Raw genomic sequence first — 10,284 nt, 5'->3', positions numbered from 1 at the left:
GCCATTCTGACTGGTGTGAGGTGGAATCTCAGGGTTGTTTTGATTTGCATTTCCCTGATGATTAAGGATGTTGAACATTTTTTCAGGTGCTTCCCTGCCATTCGGTATTCCTCAGGTGAGAATTCTTTGTTCAGTTCTGAAAAAATATGGAAAGCTTCACGAATTTGCGTGTCATCCTTGCGCAGGGGCCATGCTAATCTTCTCTGTATAGTTCCAATTTTAGTATATGTGCTGCCGAAGCGAGCACACTATCAATATATCTTAGAAATAAATTTAGTATCTGGAATAAGGGATAGGAAAGATGAAGAATGAAGCTTGTGCAACTTCATAGACACCCATGGTGGCTACTGCCCAAACTAAAAGAGGATGCATTCACCTGTTGTTTCTGTTGGGATATGGGATAAGGAAGTTAAATAGAAGAAAGTATGCATAGGGTGAGACCAGCTCCAAAATCCACATATGAGATAAGAAAAAAAAAATGTGTAGTTTCAATGTTTTTCCGCATTAATTGGCTCAAAGAGTTTCAATTGCTCATTCCATGTTTCTTACTACTTTGGCTGAATAAGTAATCATTTCTGAGGCAAGTCCTTAAACTGGGATGTCATCATTTTGCTAGAGGGGGTTTGTATACATCCTTTTCAGCACAGCTACATAAACTTCAGGGACAATTATGAATTCTGAATTTACTTTGGTGAGTAAGATTTCTATTTTTCATTTTTAGGGCTGTAGTTCTGCTTTATCAAAAGAAAAAATGAAGATCATTTCTGAATTTTGGAAATTGCTTTGACAAAACACCTGTTACAGCTATTGAATCCTATGTTAGTCTACCTCAAGACTTGAGTTATTCTCATTAATTTTGCATCACTGGCTATTATACAATGATTCTTTCTTTATAATGAAATCTACTTGGCTTTGCCATGTAGACGATGGAGATAATTAAACTGTTTTAATCAAAGGTTTATATGATTAACGATTTTTGACATACCCATGAATCTATTGGAGGCATCAGGTTATGACTGCTGGCAGAGTTTCTGTCTCTGGGGCTGATATTTTTTAAATGTCACTGAAATGTTTAAAATAATTTTGAAGGTGATGCCTCAGGAAATACTAAATTTAAGTGGTCCACTTTTTATGGAATAGAATTAGCCTTTAACTCTATTGTGTCTTTAATAAATTGTGAAAAAAAAGACTTGTTGCCATCTATGTCCATTTTTAAAAATTTAGACCAAACTCTTTGCCAAGATTGTTCAATACTCTTCAGTAAGTAATTTGTGAATCTTGTGTGTGCAGGTGTGTGCATGTGTATGTGTGCATAAACACAGACCATCAGAAGACTCAACTGACTAGAAGGAAATAGTATCTAACTTAAGTGACACTGCTTTTATTACAATACAGACCTTCTCTAAACTTAGCAGCGTTTCATAGCTGCTACAAACATCCTCAGACTTGTGAACCTATATTTTTCTTAAGGTAGAAATCATTCTGCAACAGAAGCATGGGGAGTGAATGTTGTCTTGGAAGATTTGTATGCATCAAGAGTTATAGTAATGTATTTGATATTATTGACTTTTTGTAATTTCAAAATTACACATTACCTTGGATTCAGATTTGTTGACTCTCTCAGACTGTGGCAGTAGAATTACCAAGAGGTACACAAACATATGATTTGAAATAATGAATTGTGTTTCTTTGATTAGGAATATTTTATTGGACTAAAAAACAAGTTGTTACATGTTAATGTTTGGGTGTCTTTGAGAGCTCACTAGCCAATAATTCCAAAAGAAGCAACCCATTCAACAAACAAAACAATGCAGCACCTCCATGCCTGAACTTGTTTCTTTCCTGTCGCATCTTTAAAATTTACCCCATTTCCTTTCTTCCCATTCCATGCATCATTTCATTTCTTACCTTGACCCTGGTTCCTGCCTCAAAAAATTTTTTCTTGATAACACGCCCTAGATTGCCAGGCATAATGGTAGATGCCTTTGATCTAGTTATTTAGGAGGCAGAGGTAGAAGAATCTCCAGGGATTTCAGGCAATGCTGAGGTTAACAGTGAGTTTCAGACGAGCCAAAGTTACATGGTGAGACACTGCCTCAAACAAACAAACAAAAAATGTTGTGGATTATTTGTCCTGCTAAACTTTCAGGGGAAGAATAGCCCTAGGCTTTTTATGGGTATTTCTTCTCTTCTATAATCTAGCTTATCCAGATTAGTGATGATGGTCTTTTTCCAAAGCCAGGACCCAGAAAAACAGTTAAAATATGACTACTGATTAAGTGAAAATATAAACTCACACCTGTATTCAACTAATGTAGAAATATAGAAAGAATAAAATAATGAGCATTGATAAGTCCATCACTCTGGGACAAATTCTTCATTACTACTGGGGATGTTTCAGTATATTAATTGCAAAGAGGAATGAGATGTTATGTATATGATGTTATACAAATATGCCATTTTATTAGCTGTTTTTCCCTAAATATGTAGACTTTACATATTTTCATGTACAGAGTTTCCAATGATGTTTATGGTTGTGCCATGATGCATTGGTATATAGATATCATGTATTTAATTAGGCTGGCCATTTGAACAAGACAAAGAAATGCAAAGCATGTCAGTAACATTTTCGTAGCCTCTAATATTTCTTCATGTAGCTCCTACTTGAGTCTCCCATTCTTGCCATTTCCAGGACTTCTAAAATGTGAGTTTAAGAACTTAGTCTATCTGTGTTATTATAGACAGCTTACAGACTGAGAAAGAGGGAAGAATCCAATGTAGAGATTTCTCATGTCCTTCAGATGGGGGCACTCACTTTCTTTTTTGTCCTTTTGTCTTATCCCCCTTTCACTTAGGGGGAAATTGCTTCCTAAGTTTTCCATTCCCCTAATCTGAAACTGCAGTCCAAAAGGTTACCAGTGATTTTCTGATCTCTAGAGCCAAAGCCTTCTTTTATTCCTTACCTCTGTGCCATGTCACAGATTATCCTTAGAACCCTTCTCTTGTAGATTTGCCCTCCTACCTTTCTGATTACTCGTCTCCTGTTCCCTTTGATGGCTTTTTCTTTCTGCTGTCTTCCCGTAGGCAGCCTAGAGACTCAGTCTTTGTGCTTTCTTTTATCTTTCCTCTCTCTCTTTTTCTTTTTCCTTTAAAGCATGATCCCTTAAGCTTGACTGTGTTTGTAAAAGGTGACACCATTCTTTAAATCACTCAGAACTAACAGTTTGAAGTTGTCTTTGACTGTGCTTTCCCTTCCTGATCTAACCTGTCTTCATATCTTGTCAGTTATTTCTTCAAAATAATCCCTTAGGCACTTTGATGCACCTTGACTTGCTGCTCATTCTTTGGGTGACGCTTCTATATTATTTACTAAAACCATGTACAGTTCTATGAAATTGGTTAATGATAGTTTTCAAATGTGCCCACATATGTGAACAAGAATGGTCATTGAAACATCATTTAGAATGGCAAACCTAAGTAGTGTCCTCAGAGACAACTGTGCATCCCATAAGGTCTGTTTGCTAATGAGGATGAAGCAGATTTAGACAAAGTAACATGAAAGAATATCCAAGGTATATTTATAAAATCCCAAGCAGATCACCATGTATAGCTTGTATAATATGATTACATTTTATATGCATACAAATAAAAAACAGGCATATATAACTATATAACTATATATATATATATATATATATATATATATATATATATACATATGCTACATTTGTAGGAAGAAAAAAGAAAAAGACTAAACAAATATTCAGTGAGCTGTTTAATATCCATAGAATGTTTTGAAAATATGGAATCTGCTTGTACTTTTTTCTGTGCATACTTCTAAATTATTTGAATATGTTAACAGTATGCGTGCACTATTTTCATAATTATTAAAAATCTTTCATACTTTTTTTCAACATGGCTGCAATTTACATTTGGTTGCCTGGTGTCTCTACCCTGTCATAGTGCCCTAAAGGCCTTTTAACCAATTCTAATTACTTTACTAGCCCTCTAAGACTGAACATTGAGAACGTCTTTGATATGAAAATAATTCTGTCTGTCATCTGGAATCTTAAGATTCAAAAGACATGTGCATAATGATGAGCTGTGAAAAACTATTCAGCACATCCACACTGCATAGTGGCTCGCAGAACAGCACAGGATCTGTGGTCTGCACAAGGTCTGGGAGAGCACACAATACCACTAAAATAACAAAACAAAATTCCTAATGGTAAAATATTGGATCAGCCTGATTATCCTATGGATTGCTTTGGCTTTAGTATACAAATCTCACTAGTATTCACATCACTTTTGATTTAAATCAGATTGACTGTGAATTAAGCCTTGGAAAGCAATTCATGTTGGCAGTGATAAACAATGCAAGCAGTTTGTTAGAGCCCTGCCATTAGACTCATATTGTTTCTAAGTATAATTGATACAATTAACATTCCAAGGACAAAAGATGCTGTATAATATGGACACAGCTAAAAGTGTATCCTAGATACTCAGAAATGCATTATTTCCCCCTTCAATGAGCTATTTTATTTTAAATTGTTAGTTAAAATTTAGTTATTGGTGGTAGTGCTTATGTGCCTGCTTGCCTGCATGAGTGCATGTGTGCCTACATGTCTGTGCCTGAGTGCCTGAGTGCCTGTGTGCCTCTGTGTCTGTGTCTATGTGTGTGTGTCTCAAAACAACTTTCAGGAGCTCATTTTTTACCTTCCATTGTGGGATATCAGAATCAAACTCAAGTTGTCAGGATTGCATGGCAAGTACTTTTATTCAAACCATCCTGCAATCCTAATTTTGCTTTAAATATGGCATACACACATATAAATACTAATGCATGTGCCCATATGTGTGCATATGAAGGCAAGAAGTCAACATTGGGTGTCTTCCTCAGTCATTCTCCACCTTAGTTTTGTTTTTTGTTTTTGTTTTTGAGACAGGATTTCTCTATGTAACCCTGGCTGTCCTGAAACTCACTCTGTAGACCAGGCTGGCCTTGAACTCCCAAGTGCTGGGATTAAAGGTGTGTTCCACCACTACCCGGCTCCACCTTAGTTTTTAAAGTCTGAGTATTTTGCTGAAATTGGAACTCAGTGACTGATTAAATATCCCAGACATGGAACCAGGACTGTCCCTGCCTTTCAGTACTGGGATTACAGTCAGCACTGCCATGCCCACTGTTTTATATGGATGCTGGATATTGAGCTCAGGTTCTCATACTTGTGCAACACATACATTTACACTCTGAACTATCTCCCTAATCACCAAATTAGCTATTTTAATAAAGGCTTTTATTCTGCCTAATGAGAAATCCCCTTAGTTCTTCTGAGGACATAAGTTAACCCTAGATTCATGCTTGCAGAAACCACACATATTACAAACCTCAGAGAAGGAATAAAAACTGCTTCTAGCATATAGGTGTTCATTATGTTTACTATTTCCCCACCCGTTTACTGTATCTGTGAATATGTCAAAACATTTGTATTGGTATTCGTTTGCTATCAATACATTGACATATTAAGGAATTCACTAAATAACTTTTTATACCTTTATAGCTTAGTCCTTCTACTGTTTCTGTAAGTTATATGGCCTTGTTATATGACCTTGTGGTCATTGAACAGCTTGTGGGATTTGTAATGTATGTGGTTACTGCAACCATGAACCTGAGGTCAACTTATGTCTTTAGAAAAACTAAGTTTAATTACACACATTCCATTTTTATTTCTTGGGCCATGAATCAGATGAGTTTAAAGAATGTCCAATATGTATCTTTCCTCTTAATAACCAACAGAGGATAGTCGATAAGGATGGAGACCTCGTCAAAGTCTTCAAATTCTTAGTCTACCAGAGGCTTTGGGAATTTCTTTTTGAGGAATTATTTTATTTTAATTTTTGTATTAGTTAGTTAGTTAGTTAGTTAGTTAGTTAGTTAGTTAGTTTTGGTGACAGCAACTATATAAGGGACAGAGGAGAGGCCCATGGTGCTTTTTGTGCTAAGAAGATACATTTCAGGCAGTGGTAGTTAAGGAAGATTAGGGTCTTGTGAAATAGATTTCATATTTAGAAGTGATGAATATTCTGTTTAAAGTTATCCTATTTGTGGAGCTGGAGATATGCCTCAGTGGATAATAGTACTGGTTGTTCTTCCAGAGAACCTGGGTTTGATTCCCAGCACTGACATGATGACTTATCCATCTGTAATTCTAGTTCAAGGGCGTCTGACCCCTCTTCTGAACTCTGTAGACTTCTGAATGCATTTGCTACACAACGTATATGCAGGCCAAGCATCCATACACATGAAATTAAATACATAAATCTAAAAAATGGAAATCAAATTAAAAAGTAAGGTGATCCTATTGGTACAATGACAAGCTTGTATAACTTCATAATATACACTGTTTTACTCTTGGTGTTGTATAAGAAAGGTGTATTTTCTTAAGGTAGTCATCACATCCCTTTACATGGAGATATTTAGAAATAATTCATGGGTTTTCATATTTCATTAGAAAAGCAACTGCTTACTGGAGTTATCTAAGCTGCCCACCTTCCTAGCCCTGAACCAATTATATTCCATAGCTCAACTGATTGTGGTATCTAACTCATTCTTAAAAAAACAAACAAACAAACAAACAAAAAAAAACATAATGGAGACACTTGTTTCAAGGAATTTGCTATTCAATTTAATAAGGTGTTCTTGTTCCAATTATGTGACATAGGCACATAGTTCTAGGAACTGTTGGGATAGCAAGAATGAATAAAGCAGTCTGTTCTCTCAGGGAGGTTATATTCACCAACTAATTTGGTAGATTAAATATGTGGAATGGTTAAGATCTAGGATGTATACTAATATCATTCTTTAATCTATGAGAATTTATATTTAGTGGGAATGTGGGAGGTCAAAAGCAGTTTGAAGATACAGGGGGATAGTGGAGAGGTGATTTTAACAAAAGCCAAATGATGCCTCATGGTTTACTTATCAATCCACTTGAAACAAAATTTCACAATATCTGTTTTTTTTTCCTAGTAATTTCTACTCTGCCATTTAAAAAAATAAAGGGAATGGAGCTGGCAAACTGGCTTAGTGAGTGAAGGACACTTGCCACCAAGCCTAATGACTTGAGTTTAAGTTCTGAAACCCACATGGTGGGAGGGGAAAACTGACCTCCCCCCAATAGTTGTCATTTGACCTACACTGACATGCACATCTATACACACTGCAAAAATAAATGTAACAAAATGTTTTAGAAAACATAAAGCTAGTTCACACCCTACTTGAAAACATGAAGCAACTTACACAGATTCAAGGATAATGAAAACAATAGCTAGTAAATTAATGAATTTGCACTAAAAACATCTTATTTACATTCATCACCTTATTATTTCACAGAAAGACATCAATAATCTTTTACAAGAACACCTAAGGATGACGAAGTTACTGAGTCCAAAAGATGACATATTTTCAGGTAACAGGACGATGAGTTCTACTGTAATAAAGTGTCAAGGTGCCCGTGGGTATTGATGAGTTTCTGGGTGATTATATCATAACCCCATATTTCAAACTGCCACTTACCTTTGCATGTGCTGGAGAGGGTTGCAAAGCATGTTCTGCATTCAAAATGAGGACTGCCCACTCTTGATCGGTACCAGGTCCATACGATGACAATACTATTTTATCCTATTGAAGCAAAAGGACAAAACGCCTTTCTCAGAGAGACCAAATAAATTTTGCTAGTATATTAATAATGCATTTATGAACTTTACAGTTGACTCAGTTTAAAAGGGAGGCAGTTTAATAAGTTCATTTTTTTCTTCAGCTTATTTGAGTTGGTTTATTAATGCTTATAAAAGTCTGGCAATAATTGACCTGAGTCAGAGAGAGAGATAGAGAAACAGAATTGAGAGATAATCCATTGATTATTACTCAAAATCCGGGATTTGAATCTGGCAGAAAAATATGTTCTAAAATATCTAGAAAAGAGGTGTAAAGTGAAAGATTTAAAATAGTACATAGATATATGAATGATACAATAATCTTAAGTAGCATAGTTACATATCTAAAATAAATAAATAAAAGTTTATATTAGTAGTGTACATTCAATACAGTTTCAAGTACAAGAAAATAAGACAAATATAGGGGCTTGAGAGATGGCTCAGTGATTAAGATCACTGGCTGTTCTTCCAGAGATCCAGAATTCAGTTCTCAGCACTCACACGGCAGCTCACAGCTGTCTGTAATTTCAGTTCTAGGAGATTTGTTACTCTCACACAAACATACATGTAGGTAAAGCACCAAAGCACATTAAATACATGAATAAATCATAAGAAAAAACAAAAAGAGGCAAATATAATTGAAGAAGCTATGTTTAAAATAGTGTTGGATCTTTTATGAAAGTTGCAGGGTTATAGATGTTTTCTTCGTTTTCTATTTTTCTAAATTTATTGCAATGAAAGTATTGTTTTAGAGTAATGCAAATAACTATTATTGGTAATGAATTAGAAAACATGAGCAAATACAAGAAAATAAAAGGCATGGATGATCTCACCAGGATAAGACTGTCATTTTCAGCATTTTGATGTAAAATTCTTCTAAGTCTTTTAAAACTACAGTGTCCATTTGTGTTTGATTTTGTTTGTTGACAATTCAAGTTGGTTAATGCATTCAGAAAAGTATAAAGTGTTCTCTGGGTCTGGATTTCCATCATCATTTTCTTTCTCTCTCTCTTTTTTTTCATTCCTAGTAGTATTCTAAGTAAAAGCATTTCGAATCTTGAGATACAATCTTTTAATAGACGGATTATGTCTGTATTCTTATATTCATTCATATTTTATAGAGATCATTCAAGTCTTATAGAAATAAAAATCTCTGCCCAGAACTCTGCTGCCCAAGGTGTGATGACTAGTTTTATATCCATTTGACACAAGCTAGAGTCATCAGGGAGGAGGGAATGACGATTGAGAAAATGCTGTAAACAAGCCTGTAAGTCATATTCTTAATTAGTGGTTGATGGGGGAGGTGCCCAGCCCTTCATGCCACCCTTGGGCTAGTGGTCCTGGGTTATATAAGAAAGCAGGCAGAGCGAGCCATGGCGAACAAGCCAGTAAGCAGCACCCCTCCATGGCCTTTGCTTCTCCTGCCTCCAGGCTCCTGTCCTGTTTTGAGTTCCTGCCCTCAATGCTTTAATAATGAACTGTTTTGCTGAACTGTTGAGTGAAATAAGACCTTTTCCTTCCCAAGTTGCTTTGATCCTGGTGTTTTATCATAGGAATAGAAATCCTAACTAAGAAAACAGGTGTGTCCACTGTGAAACATAGTCAGTCCTGGTAGACATTATACATTATGACTGATTTTTCCATTTCTTCATGGCTCAATCTTAGTAAGGTACATGTGTCTACAACGTTGCCCATTTTGTCTAAGTTTTCCAATTTGGAACACATAAATTGCTCATAATTACCTATAATGATTGTTTTTGGTGTTTTTACTTTTATAATTTTATGTGTATGTATGTTTTGAGTAACACATATACATAATGGGGTACCATTTTTTTTGAATAACTGGGTACCATTTCTTTGCCTAATGTACATGGAAATCACAAAATGGCATTGATGCCAGGGAACTGGAATTATAGCTGGTTGTGAGCTACCATGTGGATGGTGAACCCAGGTCATCTGTAAGAGCAGTCAGGGCTCTTAAGTGCTGAACCATCTCTCCAGTCTCTTTAATGATCTTACTTTATTTCTGTCTTCAGTAGTGGTGTGACCTTTTCCATCTCTATTACAATAATCTGATTAAAATACCAAATGATCCAATCAGACACATATTACAAATTAATGTACAAAAAATATTCAACCTTGCTAATCATCACGAAACTTCATTTCAAAGCTGTGATAAGATGTCATCTCACTACAGGTGCAATGACTCTTACCAAAAATATGACCCTCTCAACAAGCTTCTAGTGAAGCTATGAAATGAGAACTCTTACATACAGCTTGTGGGATTGTGACTTCATATAGCAGATTTGAAAACTCTTCAAAAATTTAAAACAAAATCCACAATATGATTTTACACTATGGTTCTCTGTATATATCCAAAGATAATGAAAAGAGTGTGTTAGACACCTGTCATTGATTGCACACTGTTCCCAAAAACCAAGCCATGGAAATGACCTAGCTTTCTATCAGTTGAAAATGGATCAAGAAAACATGAGACAGACACAGAGTTCTTTTCACCAGTAACATGTTTTATCAGACAGTGCTGGAGAGAACATCTGATCATTATGT

General features: G+C 35.5%; 1 non-coding gene across 1 annotated transcript; it reads right to left on the bottom strand.

Moving 5' to 3' along the window:
- Positions 1-140: 140 nt before the first annotated feature.
- LOC115030243 lies at positions 141-247 on the bottom strand. The gene has a single exon (XR_003835835.1). It is a non-coding gene; the product is annotated as a U6 spliceosomal RNA (small nuclear RNA).
- Positions 248-10,284: the final 10,037 nt, after the last annotated feature.

Source organism: Mus caroli, chromosome X (genome assembly GCF_900094665.2).
Source record: "Mus caroli chromosome X, CAROLI_EIJ_v1.1, whole genome shotgun sequence".
NCBI classification, from domain to species: Eukaryota; Metazoa; Chordata; class Mammalia; order Rodentia; family Muridae; genus Mus; species Mus caroli.
This window is presented reverse-complemented; position numbering and strand designations above follow the sequence as displayed.